This window comes from Macrobrachium rosenbergii, chromosome 23 (genome assembly GCF_040412425.1).
Source record: "Macrobrachium rosenbergii isolate ZJJX-2024 chromosome 23, ASM4041242v1, whole genome shotgun sequence".
Classification (NCBI taxonomy): domain Eukaryota; kingdom Metazoa; phylum Arthropoda; class Malacostraca; order Decapoda; family Palaemonidae; genus Macrobrachium; species Macrobrachium rosenbergii.
This window is the reverse complement of record NC_089763.1, coordinates 49785280-49805279: the sequence shown is the minus strand read 5'-3', so window position 1 is coordinate 49805279 and position 20000 is coordinate 49785280. Positions and strand designations below refer to the sequence as shown.

Genomic DNA, 20000 nt, shown 5'->3' with positions numbered 1-20000 from the left:
ACTTGAGCACACTTATTATGCGACTACCTCTCGTTAAGTCCGTGTAAGTTTTATTATGGTTACTAAACACAGACAAGTAAAAAGGCCCAAACTTAGCTGTTGCATTAGAGAGAGAGAGAGAGAGAGTCTTCATGCATTTGTGATCATGCAGATTATTAAGTTCATGCCTCCCTGGTGGAAGTAACACCACCCTGGACGTTGATCAAACGTCCCATAAAATCAATTAAAAATCGAGATATGCATTTGGCTCGCTGTTCTTTTCGAAACTCGTGCTATAAATTTACTCTTAATTCTTGGAAACTGGCTTATCATACCATTACTTTCTTATAAGATTAATCAAGCATGAATTTTCAGGAGATTTTTTGAGAAGAAAACATGGATAAATTAGAATTATATTTAATAAGAAAATTAGAAAAAAAATTGGTACGCTTTTGTAAGAAAGACAGTTTCAATATTTGTAAGGAGATACAGAAAAACAGAGAGGGATTTTTGATTTCTGATTTTGTCAAGAATATTTGTTCTTGATGATGTTGCCGTAGCTCTGCAACATGGATGAAGAGATTCAACGATGCCTTGAGTAAAGCTTCGTTGCTATCCACCGAGAAATGTTATTGGAAGGGCGAGATCCTTTGGGGCAGACTTCGTCGTCATGCTAAGTGGTATTGTTAGTCTAGACAAGACCGGGATCCAATATCGGATCGGCAGTGCTGACTTTTAATGTTTCCACTAGTTTCCACATCTGCTGGACGTAGCACTGGGAGATTTTCCATCTTTCATGTGTATGTTTTGTATATACATATCTTAATTATATATATGTATATATATTATATATATATATGTATATATATATATATATATATATATATATATATATATATATATATATATATATATATATATATATATATATATATATATATATATATATATATATATATATATATATATGTGTGTGTGTATGTGTGTGTGTGTGTGTGTGTGTGTATGTGTGTGTGTTGAAATACTGTTACAGAATGAGAAGTAACTTCAATCAGTTACAATTATGCACAAGGTAATTTATTGAACGATTTATCAAAATAAGATCGAGTTTCCATCCATCTAAAAGGAAGTGCTGTTTTAGAACTGAGACAAACATAGTGTTACTGAAGGCGAATTATTTTTTTTATGGAAAGATGCATCGAATGAGGCTTTGTGTTATGATAACTTTAATAAAACGCTTTCTTCTCATGACGAGCGTGGGGGAAAAATATATGAATTCTCCAGTGAAATCAAGTATAAATCGAAAACAATAATCCGTGGATTTCATCAAGCAGTTTCAGCGAAGCAAAAACTGCAATCAAATTCTCATCAAGAGAGATATGTTAGAATTTTACCAACGAAGTGACTTTGGTCTTTCTCCCTCGGAAATTGTGTGACATAAATGAAATCGTGCATTTATGTCCCTGCCAAGTTTTCGTTGCGACATGGATTCCAAAATGTCTATCTGTCTATTTATCTGTCTGACTGCTTATCTATTGATTTATTCATGTATGCATCCATTCCTATCTAGCTTGTTGTCATGAATAAGCTGTTTCAGCTAAAACTGACAACCGTCACTGCCATTAACTGCCTGATCAAGGATGAAACTCTCTGAGAAACAAAACAAAAAAATTGATATTATGACCCTTTCGTTCCAGCACCTCCATTCCTTCTAGCTAATTCTGTCTGTTTTCCTCCTTGTCTAAATTTTGAAATTATACTTTCGTATTCCACTCTCAATACATGATCAGATCATCTCAAGACTTTCTGCTGGATCTTGTCACTAGTGTTATATATTCATATAACGCAACACACATATATGTATATATGTAAATATATATATTCTAAAACGCATATATCTATATATACACACACACACACACATGATGGCCGTGTAGTTTAATGGCGTCACTGTAGTCCTGAGTTCTTGTTTTCCGTGGTTCGAGCCCACGAGACGACAGACTTATCAACTAAAAAAAAAAAAAAAATTCCCCTTCGGATAACGTATATGAAAATGTATTATTTTCAAGGTAGAGCAAATTGGATATTAAAGGACGTTTGCTTATGTCTCACAGTGATGTGATAAAATTCATTTATATATATACAGTATATATGTATGTATGTATATATTTGTATATAATTATAATAGCCACAATGCCCTTTTAACTTCTCGATTTCGTTGTTTGTATTTGTGTGGTGACATACTCGCGAGTGGTTGAGTTTATAAAGCCTGGATGTATGCTTATCCAAAATAAGTAATTCTTATGAAGATGGCTCTGCTTATGTCAGATCAATGTAATGTGATGTGCAACAAGACAAAAAGTGAAGACCAGGACCTCTTAAACTCATTTTGTTTTGAAGAGAGAGAGAGAGAGAGAGAGAGAGAGAGAGAGAGAGAGAGAGAGAGAGAGAGAGAGACATCGAACCCGAATATGTTGTAAAGTTCAGGCTCCCAGGGTAAGGTCGCCAGCCTCATCTGTTGTTGTTTTGCGAATTTCTGACCAAGGAAAGGTTGATCTGAAAGAGAAGAGATAAAATAAAATCTTGCCAAGTGCAACGGGTTTTGCAATGTTCTGGACTACATTGTTGAAATTTCTTTTAATTTTTTGTCGATAACAATCCAAACTTCATGATTTTTGTCACTCCAGAGCCAGAAAGCATATTCATTTGGTTTATTTTGTATGAGGGACACACACACACACATATATATATATATATATATATATATATATATACATATATATATATATATATATATATATATATATATATATATATATATATATATATATATATGTATGTATATATGTATGTACTGCATGTATGTATGTATGTACATATGTTTATCATAATGGTTTCCTTTTCTTCATCCTCTATTTTACCAAGTCTTTGTTTTTAAACACATTAAATAAATATTTTTTGACATAATACACGCAAAATTGAAGAAGAACTCATCACCATTTTTCCATTTTAGTAACTATACCACTAAAATTGCAGAAGAAACAAGTAATTTTTCAAGAAGTTATAAATGTGAAAGAGAATAAAGCCGTAATCGCCTTTCAGTTAAGTGAAAAACGACACGACTGTAAAATCTGTGAAGAAAAAAAAAAGTGAATAGGGCTTCGTCTTCAGCTGCTGCAAAATTCGATAGTTTGTGGTATGGGAAACGGAAATCTGTAGAAACAAAAAGATACCTGCAGAAATATAAAACGCAGCCAATAGCAACACAAACATAATATACAGCTTAATAAATGTCTGAGTAGGTATGGAAATACGTGTGGGATACGCCGCCATTTCGAAGGATACTGGGACAAAGCTAAATTATTTTTCAAACCTGACCCCATTCTCGGAAAATAACAGAAAATTTTTGCAATTGATTTCTCTCTCTCTCTCTCTCTCTCTCTCTCTCTCTCTCTCTCTCTCTCTCTCTTATATAGTGGGAAGACTTCCAAAGGTGTATAAACAGGATAAGCGTGCCATGTTTTTGCGGCTGCATGTTGCATATTAAAATAAAACAATAACAACAAAATACTTTTGCATCACTACAGAAATATATTAGGCGCAACAGGGCAGGAAACTACACCACAGTCTTCTGTTCAAGTTTTATTTATAAATCTTGGCTGGTTTCCATGTCGAATGTTAAAGAACCGCTCACCACTTAGCCTATACTGTATAACCTTGCCAGTCACGACGTTCATATGATTACAGAACACTGACATTTTCTATGATGACATTTAATTGTAATCAGAATGTGTGTTAATTCAGCTTGATTAAGAACAAATTACAGAGCCGCTTATTTCGTTGGGAAGAGGTCTGTAATTAACGCAGTATTTTAAAAGCTAAAGAAAATTGTTTTAGAAATTGTTAGTTAGTTAACACAGTAATTCTTACAAAACTGAAATAAACAAACTCATCAAGACAACACGGAACTAATGTTTCTTGAGCTCCATATGGAGAGAGAGAAAAAACCTAACTTAACAGACCTTAATTTAAAAAACACCTGCACTTTGTTAGGCAAACTCAGAAAAAACCTGACACCTCAAGAAACAAATGTATAAACAGCTTATGTTTTTGAAGGGCGGCATGCTGCATATTAAAACAACAACAACAGCAACAGTAACAACAAAAAAAATGTCCACTGTGATAAACAAACCTACATCAAGACAACATGGAACTAAATGAAAAATGTGTGTTAATTCAGCTTTGAATGTTACAATTTCTTTTAAAAGCTAAAGATTTTAAAAATGTTTGTTAGCTCCATATGGCTGAGAATGAGGAGGATAAAAAAAAACACCTAACTTTTTCAAGACAACATGGAACTAAGAAAACCTTAATTTCTATAGCTTATGAACAGAACTACCGGAACTTTTTTATGACTCTCTCTCTCTCTCTCTCTCTCTCTCTCTCTAGTAACTCGTCAGATAGAAAGATCCCAGAATCAAAGAAAATGCCATCGTAAGTGAGGTCCAGTTCAGAGTACCTAGAAACTATATAACGCAATTAAAAAGGGCTAACTCTGGCTTGACTTGTTACGGGCAGAAGTGTCAAACTGAATAAGAGCGTTGCAACCTTCTGCTAAGTGTGAAAAACATGTGTTAGTCTATAGCCTGTATTTTTTTTTTTTTTGCATCAACCCCCCGAAAAAGATTTTGAAAACATTATCGGTATAAAGAGAGCTGATAAATCTCTACAATTTATTTTAGTAAAAGAAAAATAGTCGATTCTGGGGTAGAACAAGACCTGTCTTACCTAGGAGGTCAAAAGAAAATAATTGAAGATGGTTAACAAATATAACACTGATTTTTGGTCCCATTTTTGTAAATGGTGATGATGATACTTAAATTATATAGAGGAGAATAGTAGTATATCATTGACACGATGATACATAGCAGATGGTTAAAGCAGAGAATATTTTCTTAATTAACTTTATACGTGAATTCTTCGGCTTTTTAAAACTGTGTAATGTGATGATACGGTCCCGGTATTCTGAATGAATATAGCATAATGTACATCGTATATAAATATATTCTATACATACATACATACATATATATATATATATATATATATATATATATATATATATATATATATATATATATATATATATATATATATATATATATATATATATATATATATATATATATATATATATATATATCATTCAGGTTAGGTTAGAACAATTCATAAAGATGTCATCCTGCAAAAATCTTCCTTAGATAATATTTGTGCTTTCATTTTACTTCAGATTTCAAAAGCTTTCATATATATTTCATAGTGTTCAGGACTGTATATGTTATAGTCTTCAGTATTGTTCAAACTGTATTGTAGTCGAATTTATCGATGCCTTTCTCCAGTGTCTTCAGAACATACCCTTTTACATGAAAATGATTGTTGATGTCTATGTCACTTCTTAGCTTTTGGTCTTAAATGTGTCCAGAGCCTTATCACTTCAGTTTGATTCATCTTTGACCTTCAGATCGGTGTTAAATAAGGGGATTAAGTTATAAGTCCTATAGGTCTTCACATTATTAAAAAATACACCTCTTTTGCTTGGTTCCCAGGCATATTGAGTTCTCTGTCTGTCTGTCTATTTAATACTTATCGTAAAAACGAGAAAATAAGAAAATGTTTAAAAGAGAAACTCATTGAACAATTACAAGACTTCAGAGGTCCATCAATTCTGCCATTCAGTGCATTAAGACTTGGGGCTCTTAGAATTACTAATGAGGGAAACCTATCATACATTAGCCAACAACATAAAAATTCTTAGAATTCCAAAATATACGGAAGGGATCGATAACAGATTTGCAAGTATGTGAATTAATAATGCATTATAGAGAAAGTAAATCATAATTCTATATAGAATTCATCCATGTTAGTGGGATATAAATTTCATCTGGGTTTTCAGATCATAAACAAAGATGAAAAAGAGGCGGGCTGGATTCACTGAACTCTAAAATGGTTATCTGATTCTAAAATATAAAGGACACCAGAGAGGAATTCATGGAATATGAATGAGAGAGAGAGAGAGAGAGAGAGAGAGAGAGAGAGAGAGAGAGAGAGAGAAAAGTTTAAAAACGCAAATTTTTTGCTGAAAATGTGTTCGGACACCTGATTTCGTGAAAATACCTCGAGCTTGATGGAAAAAAAAACATGGGATTAAGTGTTCTGGTAAGATAAAAAAAATAGCGCAGGATCAAAGCAGCACGTAAATGAACCCCAACAAGATGATAAATTTTTGTTTTAACACCGACAAGAGAATTTCTGTTGAATGAATACAAAATATAAAGGAATACAAATTATACACTTAATGTATGGAACTTAAATCTCAAGAAGCAATCTATTGTTTTAAGAAATAAGAATGGTTAAGTGTTAAGATATTTGCCGTATTAGAAGGACAATGACTCATGTTGAATAAATATCGAGACCCCGAAAAATAACGAAATTTATGACCGTGTGATATGAATAGCTGAGCCATAACAAAAAGAAATCATCTCTGATGAACTCATTAATTAGGGATTAAGTGGGATCATCAGTAGGGACTCGAAAAATATGAGGTGATGACTCTTGAATATATTTGACTTGAGCCATTTAGGCAATATTCTGACGTCCTGTGGGTCCCTTCATGCAACACTGGAGATAGAACGACACCGGATAATGGGAAAGGTTTCACTATGCTAAATATCCGGACGAACTCTGCACTTAGCATCTAATCCTGCCGGATGGTGGGCTTGGAAATAGATTTAAATCGATGATGCATGATATTGATCAATTAAATCATAATTATAAATACATGAATTTTTGAATATGAATTTCTGAATATAGATAGAGTAGTAGATAGATAGACAGACGGAGAGAGAAAAATCTCAGATAAGTAATCAACTTGTTCATGAAAGCGAAATACCTATATTTTTTCATGAACACCCGCCTATCTATGCTTGTTTCTAAATGCAAAGGATGATACTGATGGAGTGTCTACCTATCTGTCTATCTATCTGTTTATCTATCTATTCATAGATTCATATCACATACGTAATGAGGACAGGGTGCAATCCAGGGACCTAGCAAAAGCAAGCAAAACTATGCACCACTAAGCCACGTGGACAAGTTTGGCTGACTGCACTTGCCAAAGATGGACAGTGGGGAGTTCCCATTTACTTAAAAAGAAGAAGTCTAATTTTAAGTAACCTGGTATACTGTAGTCCCCCTTGATTTCCTGAAGACAAAAAACAGGAGCATTAGCGAATAACACATATGTGGACCTCTGCGTTAGGAAAATAAAATGTAGCATAAGACTGCTAGAGAGAGCAAAGAACATGAGCAACCAAAAAGTCGCAGGTATCGATGATTGTCGTTTATAATTCGAATTCTTTCTTCCGTAATTACGGTTATTGGAGTCATAATTTTGAACCTTTGTCTTCCAATTCACATTTTCTTTGCTGTAAATGATTTAAATCGATAACCGTTCCATAAATCTTTACCAAAAAACACAATCGATGAATGGGGGCCATAAAAAAACCTACAGTTCCACATGGGGAGAGTTTACAAATGATAGGTATAATGATGTTAGGGCACCTAAAACATTCAGCAAAAGTTTCGTTATTCATGAAGCTTTGTCTCAGATTTGAGAGCACTTTGTCATAATTTCCTGTGGAAAAATATCCGCTTACCACTGAAAAGTAGTGTGCTTTTTCTTAAACAGTTAACTCAGCATAGCAAGCTTTGGGTAGGAAACATTCTGTTAATCTTTAGCCTAAACAGTTTTGGACTTTAATGAGAGAGAGAGAGAGAGAGAGAGAGAGAGAGAGAGAGAGAGAGAGAGAGAGAGAGAGAGAGAGAAAAACTACAGGTTCATTGGAAATATAAGCTTCCACACAGACGTCGTTTCTTCACAAATATCAAAGCGGAATGGTATTATGACATTAAAATAGAATAGTCATTTACTGGGTATATATAAACACGAACAGCAGTTTGACCATTCTATATGCAAAAAAAAAAGAGAGAGAGATGGTTATCGCAATTTTTACGCAATTTTATAACTCCTTTTGTACTTGAATATTTCATCTTATATTTTGTAGCAACACGCGATCTCGATTTAAATATCTCCCGCATACACCTTATATACCCAAGATGAATTATCTGTTGGGAAAGAATAAGGTTGTACCAACACGATCTACACGTTGCCTCAGTTGTCGAAAATCATTAATATATATAATATATATATATATATATATATATATATATATATATATATATATATATATATATATATATATATATATATATATATATATCTGTATGTCTGAGTGTGTATGTGTATAACTACGTGTATGTATACTGTTCTTCAAAAAGCTTCACAGTCACGTTTAAGAATGTTTATAAAAGAGCTGCATTTTTCTTTTGAACGTTATTCCACATTCGTTTCCCTGAAAATGGCAATACGTCTTTTCCACATGGAAATTAAACGGTGGAATCACGGGCAAGTTTTGTTACCAATTACACTGAATCCTAGATTATCTTGTCAGTATTTTTTATTTCTCCTCTCTTCTACACATTTTGTTTTTTACTATTTAGTCCTTTAATCAGCCATATTTCATTAGGAAATCTCAATATTTATTTATATATATTTCGTAGCCACATAATATAAAACAAATCATATCTGATTAAGATATTACTGCGAAATTGAAACGCGTTTTTCATGCTATTTGTTTTTTCACAAGAAAAAAAAATAACCAAGGCTTTGTAGCTAGAACTGAAGGGAAACCACTTATACTTTATTAACAGACCCAGAAACAAATGGAAAATCCCTCACAAAATGATGGAAAATATTATTCTGAAGGCGGTCATCGCCGAATAGAATTTCAACAGAGTAATGGAAACAACTTCTGGAACTTGTCAGCAACTCTTGAAACAAAAACTTATATGAATCTCTAAAGGAAAACGTGGACGTTTGCCTTGGGTTTACCAAAATAACTTTTCCTGAGCGTGAAGCAATGTGTTGCCTATGTCTCCGAGATTTTTAAGACTGTGCTGTAGTTAGTAATTTTTGGATGTACTAAATGAAATGAATGTACTAAATATCTCATCGTCAGCAGAGTTTTAAAGGCAGAAATTACAAAGATTATTATTAGAACCACTGAGATACATTTATTTTTATAATGCGGGCATAAAAATCACGTTTCGTTCTGCATATTTTCGAAGAAGGTTTGGTAACATTTCATCAGTAAAAACTATTGTCACCAAGTGGACAACTGAGAATGATTTTACGAAACAGTAAAATGAATTAATTTTTCGTTGTAAATTCATAAAAAAAAACCAGCTCCTCTAGAAGAGGCAACGGATGTTCACAGATTGCAAGAGAAATCGATCAAAATTGTGCTCTGTGCAAAAGATGTAATTTCAACCTATAAAAAGAAGTATTTTAATCAATAAAAACAATAAATTTTTTCCTTTGAAAATGAACAGCAGATTTTAGACACTACATCCTTGTCTGTTTTTTAGCCATCGAGAATTTCAATTTGTCTGAACCAAAGCCCAAAGGAACCCAGGGGATCGAGAAATAGTAAAGGTGAAGTGAATGCTTTTCTGGGAAAAAGGAAACTCGGTAACAAACATGAGAAAGGGGATACAACGACAAGAGATTGCGCTCAGGCTCTCTCTCAGGGGAATGGCCTTTATCTAAGTGAAATTAGAAAATAGAAGGAAAATGAGAAAATGGTAATAGAAATATATAATAGGGACCTTTAGGTCTATGGGTCAAAAGCTTCGCTCATGTAAAGTAAACAGAGGTGTTAAATTTGTAATTACTGTAAAAGTTCACAGACGAGTTCTGCCGCCAGAGCTGTCTGAGTCATCCCTAGTGGCAAGCGAACGTCACAGTAGTGAGTGGATTGACTTGCTCAGGAAAGAAATGTATTAGCAATTTCTAGATATATTACATTCATGCTTCAAAGTATTATCCTTATCTTCAGCTGTGAAAATTTTTACTTGATTCAGTTTTACCTAAGAAAATTTACATGTGTCGGACAAAACACTTCATTTTTCCCAATGATCATTGTGGGTAAGAGGAACTAACCTTTACCTTTATCTGGTCGGCAGTTCATGGGGTCAGTTTTGTTCGAGAGTGTCACCCGAATTTGGATCTGTTTATTCGTAATATGTGCATACATGAGAATGTGTATATACGTGCATACTTATATTTGTTTATGTAAATGTGTTTGTGTGTATAGAGTATGTGTGTATGGATGTCAATGTGGATCCATTTGAATACAAAAAGTGTCCCTTGCTATCTAAAGTGGAGGGCAAGAAACATTTCAGAAGAAAGACTAAAAGCTAATTTCAAGGATACAGTTAACTTTTCTCATTCGAGACCCTGATGCAAAATTATTTAAACTTAGACCATCGCAGCGAATTACATGCCAGAAACATGATAGCGGAATGAAGAAAATATTTTCTCTTTACTGACTGACATGTATCAGAGAGAGAGAGAGAGAGAGAGAGAGAGAGAGAGAGAGAGAGAGAGAGAGAGAGAGAGAGAGAGAAATAAATCTAGATAATATTATAATTCACTGGTATTACTTTTAAGAGTAGGTGATAGATAATCCACGTTACCATTCAATGCATATTGTTTTGATATTGAGTTCATTCTCTGTAACTGCCAATTAGATTTTCTCTTTTGATTAGAGAACTGTTGCAAGAAGGACTCAGATCAATGCTAAAGAACAGAGTCTTTCTTGGACTTAATGACTGAAGGGATTTAAAAGAGAGAGAGAGAGAGAGAGAGAGAGAGAGAGAGAGAGAGAGAGAGAGAGAGAGAGAGAGAGAGAGAGAGAGAGAGAGAAAAGTTAAAAGTTAAGTATACCTTAGTTTAACCAGACCACTGAGCTGATTAACAGCTCTCCTAGTGCTGGCCTCAAGGATTAGACTTATTTTACGTGGCTAAGAACCAATTGGTTACCTAGCAACGGACCTACAGCTTATTGTGGAATCTGAACCACATTACAGCGAGAAATGAATTTCTGTCACCAGAAATAAATTCCTCTATTTCTTCATTGGCCGGCCGGAGACTGAACTCGCCTAGCAGAGTGCTAGCTGAAAACTATACCGGGCTCGTCCAACGAGGAACTGAGAGAGAGAGAGAGAGAGAGAGAGAGAGAGAGTTCTTTAAATGTACTTATTAGGCAGTAATTCGAAGAGATGTAATCTAGGTGAAATTTTCCCCTAATGTTCAATTGTGTTCATGTAATTACTTTCCCCAAGGATTCTGTTCTTAACTAAGAATAAGAAACAGAGCAGTGTGAGGTTAAAGAAGTTGGAAAGCTAAGGTGGAAGAAACCGAAGGAAACGAATGAAAAGTAAAATGTAGAATGCAATGCAAGGTGGGGCTGATGATATACTTCCTTAGTTCCATCTGGAAAGTGCAAGTGTGGCGCACATTACAAGGCACCTCTCTACAGGGCTAATGTGCTAATGATGGGGTATTGTTAATTTTAAGAACAAAATAATACGATTTCAAAGCCCTTGAGTCTAAAAACAACCTTTGTTGATGTCTGTCTTCCTCATTATTCTTTACTCACCACATGCTGGCCGAATGAGAAACAGAAGTTTTGTGAAACCAATTTCATCTGTTGACAAAGCTTTGCGCAGAACTGCATATGATTCCAGGTACAGCTGCAGTTGCAGCTCCTCTGCATAACGCAAAATGAAACGTCAACCTACGAACTTGGCTTCCCACGTTCGCGGAAACGTGTAAGCAGAATCCGGAAGGTCCTGGAATTCCACTAGCTAAAAGCTGTGGGCTTCGTTGTCGAGTAATGTTATTAGTTACCTGCGTCCACCCAGTTATGACGTATGGCAGTTCCGTCAGCTGCGTTTTCTCGGGATTTGTGGGTTTGACGTTCGTTTCCACTTCTCATCGTTTTCTTGTACTGCTTACTCCTTTTCCGTCAAGCTTTCTCATGTTTTCTTATGTAAAAAAGGAGTTTAGTAGCATAACATTTTCACTTGAATGATTTAGATATTCAATTAAATGAACTAACTAGAGTATTATGTATTAAGAGACCCCTTAAATCTTCCTCATTCTGCAACTCTTTTTCTTATTACCTTAGATTTATTAGTCAGGGAAGGTCAATTAGTCTGATCACTTGTTGTTCCTGTATCTTACCAGACAAGACAGAGAGAGAGAGAGAGAGAGAGAGAGAGAGAGAGAGAGAGTAGAGAGAGAGAGACAAAAATCTAAAGTGTAATAGAATTCAGTCTGTGCAACAGGTTTGGTATCTACACTGAATAATGTAAACTGGTGTTGCAGCAACAATGGTAAGCGACGTTGATATCTAATTGCTTCATCAGAATAATGGCGCTTTCCAGTCCTTATTCATCCTCTGGAACCGTTACAAGTCATTGCTGTATTAAGTGAGACGCTTGTATGCAAGAGTGCTTACTGGCGATTCAACGTGATCTTTAGGTAACATTGAATTGAATCGTCGATTTTCACTTGTACATGACTCACCTCCGTTGATCTTACACGTTGCTGAATGTTTGGCTTATTTTTCGTGCCTTGCTAGTGTTTTTTTTTTTTTTTTTGAGTCCACATTCCATATGATTTCTTTCATACTGGACACTAACAATATCTAAGTTTAGTCGGAAAAGGAAGTGTTTGCTATAATGGCTAAAAATACAGCTGCCCAATATGGGTCAGGGCTGTTTAATAATTATAATTTTTTCCCTAATTATAATTCTTTTGTCAGTTCTTGGCAAAATCTGCATCTTCTTTCTATAATCTTTACCAAAGAGAGGTGTTATCGCTGGACTCGAGTGAAATATACCGTGTCTTTCTGCTCGAAATATCCGCAGTAGTTTCGCTGAAGTCTGCTATTTGAATACATTTCAGTGAAGTATGAAAGTAATAATTATAACTGGTGGTATAATGGTGAAGGAGGAAAATGGTCTTTTTATTGTTGACTAGTCGAAATATGAAACAGTTTGGGAATCCAGATTCCCGTGAATCCAGTTTCGTATGCCAATAAAGTTTAGCAGAGAACAGCGTTGCATTCCAGGTGCAGCTGAAGTCACTACCTCGCTGCTTAACAGGATCCGAAACAGTTATCTGATAATTTGGATTTCCACGCTTGGGGAATCTTGTTAGGAGAATCCAACTGGTTCTGGATGTTCATCTGTAAAATCTCTCGACTTCATTGTCACGTAATATTATTAGTTATCTGTGTCCACCCGGGTATGACATTTAGAGTTTAGGTTATAATTTTTCGCTGGAGCTGGGTGGTTGTTGGGGATGGAGGAGGATTGTCAATCGTGTTTTTCGTATGTTAGTCCCCATTTCTTTTCTTCCGAATTTCCATAAACCACTTTTATTAGAATTTCTGATTTTTTTTTTCGAAACTGCCAGCATCATTAAAATATCATAGAATAATTTGGTTTCTTGACTCAGTGAATTCACTCCAATTAAGTGTTTTTGGAAGATTTTTTTTCCGGAGTATCATTTCTATCTTCATTTTTTTTTCAAAACTAAAATTTAGACGTCAACGAAGGTAGGTCAGGCCGTCGTTGACGTGAGAGATATTCAGATTAAATAAAAGATTATAAAGATTCTGTACTGAACTAATAATTCAATATTTGCATTTTTCCTGCTTGTTTCAAAAAGCATTATGAAGAAATTTTACCTCTTATGAAATGCAACCAACAGAAATATCATAATTCTTTCTATAGTTTTGTGTACCTTTATTACCTTTGTTCACGTCGAGTTTAATCGTGAATTTTCAACGTTCGTCCTCCAGTTCTCTTCTGATGTAGGCAGTAAAGTGGCCTCCTCTTTTATCGCTTGATCAAGGCATTTTAGGGAAAGGTCTGGGGTGACAGCTGTCATGGCGAGATTGTCACTGTGTCAAGAGTGTATTTGTTTCATGGAGGCCGCTGCCTCTTGAGATCCCTCGGACACGTCAATTCTGGATGATCGTCCGAAAATCTTTATCTGAATCTGTTATCAGCGATGACGCTCAGAGAGCGCCGTTTTTCATGAGAGGGTATGCACATCAATTAAAAAAAAAGTACATTTAAACAATTTGTGGAAATACAAGAAAAGGGAATTCAGTACATTGAAAAGAATATTTGAATAGTCTTTCAATTCTAAAACGGAATAAAATAAAATAACTGGGCCTGATAACGTTGTTTGGTCAGAAAAACCCTCATGGAACATCTGGGGAACAAATGGTATCACTGCGCGATACCAAAACGGGAAGTACGTAAACACTATTGTGATCTTGACAAGTTGATTAGCTGCGACATTAACGATGCTTCTAACGATCTCTGACAACATAACATACAATGGCATCTCCCCAACTTACTTCCATCTGTATCCACGACGGGAAAAATGCTGCATAAAGAAGAAATTAAAGATTATGTATCCTAGATCACATTTCATACCACAGGCGAATATAAAGCTCATTTCGTCACTTAGAGCACACACACACCCTCTCTCTCTCTCTCTCTCTCTCTCTCTCTCTCTCTCTCTCTCTCTCTCTCTCTCTCTCTCTCTCTCGGTCTTGACCTTCTGTCCAAAATAGTCACACACTTGCTCAAAAGTGATACTGATTAAAAATGTAATAAGCATTAAACTGAAATCCCTATGTAAGATTTCGTTTCTATTTCTATGAGTGTATGTACTCGTGTGTGTGCTTGCTGCATTCTTTGGTTACCAGTTACAGTTAACCTATATAAAGATTTTCAGTAATTGATTTATTTCTTATCATACAGAATAAGGCCTGTGAATAAAAGACAGGAATTTATATAGTAAGCTGATAGATGAAGACTATCATTGACTATGTGATCGACTTGATATGAAATTTACAGTATTATAGATAATAAAAAAGTACATGAAAGTCCACTTCATAAAAGATAAAATCCTAAGAAAATTCTGAAACACGTTCTTTGGTACGGCAAACCTGAATTCTGAGTACTCTATATTTTCACTTAGCGTAAAGAAGGCGATACACACATAATGGATATAAGGCCTAACATAAAAATACAAAGAAGAATAAAAATGAAATCTTGGGTTAGTGTTGATCAAACATTTATATACTCGGTTTCTGACTTGTACAGTTTATGCTGAATTGAACATGGAAACATTCCCTAGTTATATTCCTGTCCTTCATTTAGTTATGACTTTAACAAATGAGATAGAATGATTTTTCTTGATTCCATTGTCGGAGAGCCATTACAGCTAATTTGAAATTCATCTCCATCAAACATAAACAGGGTATAGTGAGCCCTTGGATCATATGGATGTCAGTCACTTATGAATCATAAATGCGAATGATTAAATACTGACTATTTCAGAATTGCACCTCCTGTTTTTACGCAAAGTAAATTGATTGGTTCAATGGATTTACAGCTATTTATTCAGGAGATTATAGGACTTCAATCCTTGGAATGAGTTAATATTCTTTAAATGAGTGAAGTTTGTTTTTCTAAATTAATTAATGCAATATCCTTACAGAATATTTATTCAAGAGATTAAGGAATTCAGTCCTAGGAATGAGGTAATATCATTTAAATGAATGAAATTTGTTTATTTAATTTTCCTCTTAGTGGACTCGGAGGCAAGGCTTAGAACGTAGCAGGCAAGGTTATTTGAATCTTAAGGCAATCGTCTCTACATGCTTCCCGTAGGGGGTGAGTGCCGTCAGTGCACCTCATGCGGTGCACTGTAGACATTACGTAAGGTTGATTGCAGCGTGCCTTCGGCCCTTAGCTGCAACCCCTTTCGTTTTCGTTCTCTGTTCCTCCTTTCATATTCTCTTTCTTCCATCTGACTTTCCACCCTCTCATAAAAATTGATTCATAGTGCAACTGCGAGGTTTCCCTCGTGTTACATCTTTCAAGCCTTTTACTGTCAATATCCGTTCCAGTGCTGAATGACCCCATAGGTCCCAGTGCTTGGCCTTTGGCCTAAATTCTATATTCAATTCAATTCAGTTCAGTCCCTACATGCTAGAGTAAATGTGTAAACAAGCGGTTTCCATGTAAACTTCTGATCAAGTTTACATTTTGCTCTCGCTCACATCTCAGACCGGGAAGTGAACATTTTGTCTCTATCTCTACTTACTCAAAAATTATCAAGAAAAAAGTATGAAATTTTATTAGTCCATGATGGCTGCAGGATGCCATCCTTTTCCTAGATTAATTCAGAATAAAAAAAATCGTTGTTACAGCCACTAAAGACCAAACGAATCCTCTGGAATAGAAGGAAACTTTTCTGGCATTAGAAAAAACAGAAACAAACAGACAAACAACAGCAAAAACAGCAGAAATGATTCGTTATTCTAAAAATGAAAAAGCATATGCATATGCAGTCTATATGCATAGACTGAGTGGTGGGATACCGTAAATAAAGTATTAAATGGACGAGGCTGCTGTGTATGTAAATTTGGTCAAGAATAATTTTAATAGTCGGGCTGCTGTTTTTTGTAAAAATATTTTTCGTGAATAAAACTCTGAGTGAAAAACTTTAAAGTAAAAGGCTGTCTGATAATCTGAAAGAGAATTCACCTGATTGTTCTTACTTTTCAGTTTAAGTGCCCTGATGGAATAGGTTTCCAAAAACCTGTATTTGCCATGTTAAAAAAAGTAACACTGATCGAAGTACATTAAGTGAATCCCTTAAAAGAAAAATAAAAACGTGAGGTTCGATCTCCTTTTTAGAAAAAAATAATAAAACGCACTGAAATAACACCTGGAAATAAAAAGAGGTATCCTTGGAATATGAATAGGTTAATTATCTCCAAAAGCTTCAATGATGCAGTGCATTCGGAGATATATTGTATTTTGGAAGATGTGATGTCATATATCTTCTGCTTTATTTGTTTACTTTTTATTCCGAACATCCACTGCAAAACGGTGAACATCCCCCGCCCCCCGAAAAAAATCTATCAAAGAGCCTATTTCTACATGTTCCCCGTGAAATGAATAAAAAAAAAGATGCCTCCAATACTGGTTAGTATGTTCCTCTGAGTAAGCTATACACCCCATTCATGAATGTCAGTCTGTCTTTATTGGTCAGTTATTTCAATTGTAATTCAGTAAATCTCGCCTTATGCCATTTCACATATTGTTATTTACATGATGTCTCTCTATTCAAACATAGGTAGTTTAACCTTTCTTTGAAAATCTGTCATTTCAGTGCTAGAAGTCACTTCGTCCAACCATGTCAGTGAGTCGCCTCTGTGAGAAAATGACACAGTCACCTTAGTAATACCACCTGGATAAAAGGGGCAGTTAGCACAATAATACATGGATAAATGGAACAACCACCACACTAATACCTAGATAAAATGGACAGTCACCAGAGTGTTACCTGGATAAAAGGGACAGTCAGCACAGTAATACCTGGGTGAAAGGAACAGAAAGAAGAGTAATACCTGGATAAATGGGACAGTCACCACAGTAATACCTGGGGGACAGTCACCATAGTAATGTCTGGATAAGATGGACAGTCACCACAGTAATATACTTGAATAAAAGGGACAGTTAGGACAGTAATGCCTAGATAAAAGGGACAGTCACCACAGTAGTCCCTGGATAAATGGGACAGTCAGCACATTAACACGGGTAAATGGACAGTAACCACAGTAATAACTAGATAATTGGGATAGTCACTACAATAATAGCTGGATAAAAGGGACAGTCAGCACAGTAATACCTGGATAAATGGGACAGTCACCTTGGTAATAACTAGATAATTGGGACATTCACTACAGTAATACCTGGATGAAAGGGACAATCAGTACAGTAATACCTGGATAAATGGGACAGTCAGTACAGTCATACCTGGATAGAAGGGACAGTCATCATGGTAATACCTGGATAAATGGGACAGTCATCACAGTAATATTAGATAAACAGGATAGCCAGCAAAGTAATATTTGGATAAAAGGGAGAGTTACAGTAATTTTTGGATAGAATGGTCAGTCACCACAGTAATACTGGAATGAATGGGACAGTCAGAACTGTAATTTTTGGATAAATGCGACAGTCAACCCAGTAATTCTTGAATTAAAGGGGCAGTCAGTACAAGGAGGTGTAGGAAAATTTGTCTGAGTTCTACAGAGTTTTCCCGGGCAGCGCCGGGTTAGTCATATATATATATATAATACAATATTTTATATGTATATGTATATATATACATTTATATAAATATATATATATTTATATAAATATATATATATATAATAATATAATAATAATAATAATAATAATAATAATAATAATAATAATAATAATAATAATAATAATAATAATAATAAAATAAAAGTGAATATTTGTGATTAAACTTGTGCTCTATAGAAATCCGAACCTCAAGACGAAATTTTGCACACGGCACCCATTTGACCCCAGAAAGGTTTTTGCGTAGGTTTCAAACCTGAACCCACGACACTTTCCCCTTGCCCTTCCCCCATCGCCCGTTCCCCCTTCGCTTTGTCACTAATCTGGTAAATAAACTCTACGAGTTTATCATATCTCATTTCTTAGAAATATATTATTGAAAATGCTTTTCTTACCTGTGATTAATAATTCTGTATCAACGTTTGTGTGTAGGTGTAATGGGGGTGTGTTGAGGTTTAGTGGGAATGTGTTCGGGTTTAGCTGGGGACGTGTTTAGGTTTAGTGATGGTGCGTTTAGGTTTCGGAGGGGGTGTGTTTAGGTTTGGTGAGGGTGTGTTTAGGTTTAGTGGAGATGAGTATAGATATAGTGGGTTGTGTTTAGGATTAAAGGGGAGAGTGCATTTAGTTTTAGTGGGAGGGGTGTTTGTGTTTAGTGGTGGATATGTTTAGGTTTAGTGGTAGTGTGTTTAAGTTTATTGGGGGTGTGTTTTGTTTTAGCTGGGGTGTGTTTAAGTTTAATGGGGATGTGTTTAAATTTAGGAGGTATTTAGGTTTAGTGGGGGTATGTTTAGGTTTAGTTGGAGGTGTGTATAGGTTTAGAGGGTGGTGTGTGTTTAGGTTTAGGGGGGGTGGATGTGTTTATGTTTGGTGGTAGGGGTGTTTAGGTTTAGTGGATGATGTGTTTAGGTTTAGTTGGGGGTTTTTTTAGGTTTAGTGGAGGGTGTGTTTCGATTTAGTGGGGAGTGTTTCAGTTTACCGGCGGACATGTTAATCAAAACCACACCATATGATACTTCTTACTAAGGTAAAGGTTCCCCGGGCAGCGCCAGATTGGTCAGCTAGTATATATATATTATATATATTATATAGTATATAGATATAGTGTTTATATAGATATAATGGATAGATTTAGGTTTATATAATATATATATATATATATATATATATATATATATATATATATATATATATATATATATATAAATATATTAATATTAAATATTAGTATATGTTGTGGAATACACAATGTATATTATATATATATAATATATATATATATATATATATATATATATATATATATATATTAATATATATATATATATATAAATGTATATGTATATATGTGTGTTGGAAATAATTGTATTATGATAGATGGTAAATAACAGATTATTTTGTATTATATAGATGTAAATAAAATAATAATGGGTTGAATTTCTGCTGCTGCCCAAGATGAGGATGGTTTCTACATGCCCATGGAGCTGCGGTGTCCGAGTGGTTAAGGAGATGGACTTGAAATCCATTGGGCTTTGCCCGCACAGGTTCGAATCCTGTCCGCAGCGGTTGCAACGTTTATGGACCCTAGTAGTTAGGTAGTTAGAACATGTTCGAATCGGGTATACCTCAGAGGGTTCACGCTCACTTAAACATAAGTGGTGTTACATTCACTTAGCTTACAATCTTACCCAAAAGATATTGTTTGTCAACTTTTCTAAGGCCTTGTGCGTTTTGTGTGATCGTCAGTCGGTCACAATGAGGCCTGAGAAAACATTAGATTAGAAGAATTGTAAAGAAATCGAGTT

General features: G+C 34.9%; 1 long non-coding RNA gene and 1 other non-coding gene across 2 annotated transcripts in view; both read left to right on the top strand.

Annotated features, from left to right (window-relative positions):
- The window catches only part of LOC136851604 (uncharacterized), a 481793-nt gene that overhangs the window by 21876 nt on the left and 439917 nt on the right, over nt 1-20000 (top strand). The window lies entirely within an intron of this gene.
- On the top strand, nt 19679-19760 carry TRNAS-UGA (transfer RNA serine (anticodon UGA)). The gene has a single exon. It is a non-coding gene; the product is annotated as a tRNA-Ser (tRNA).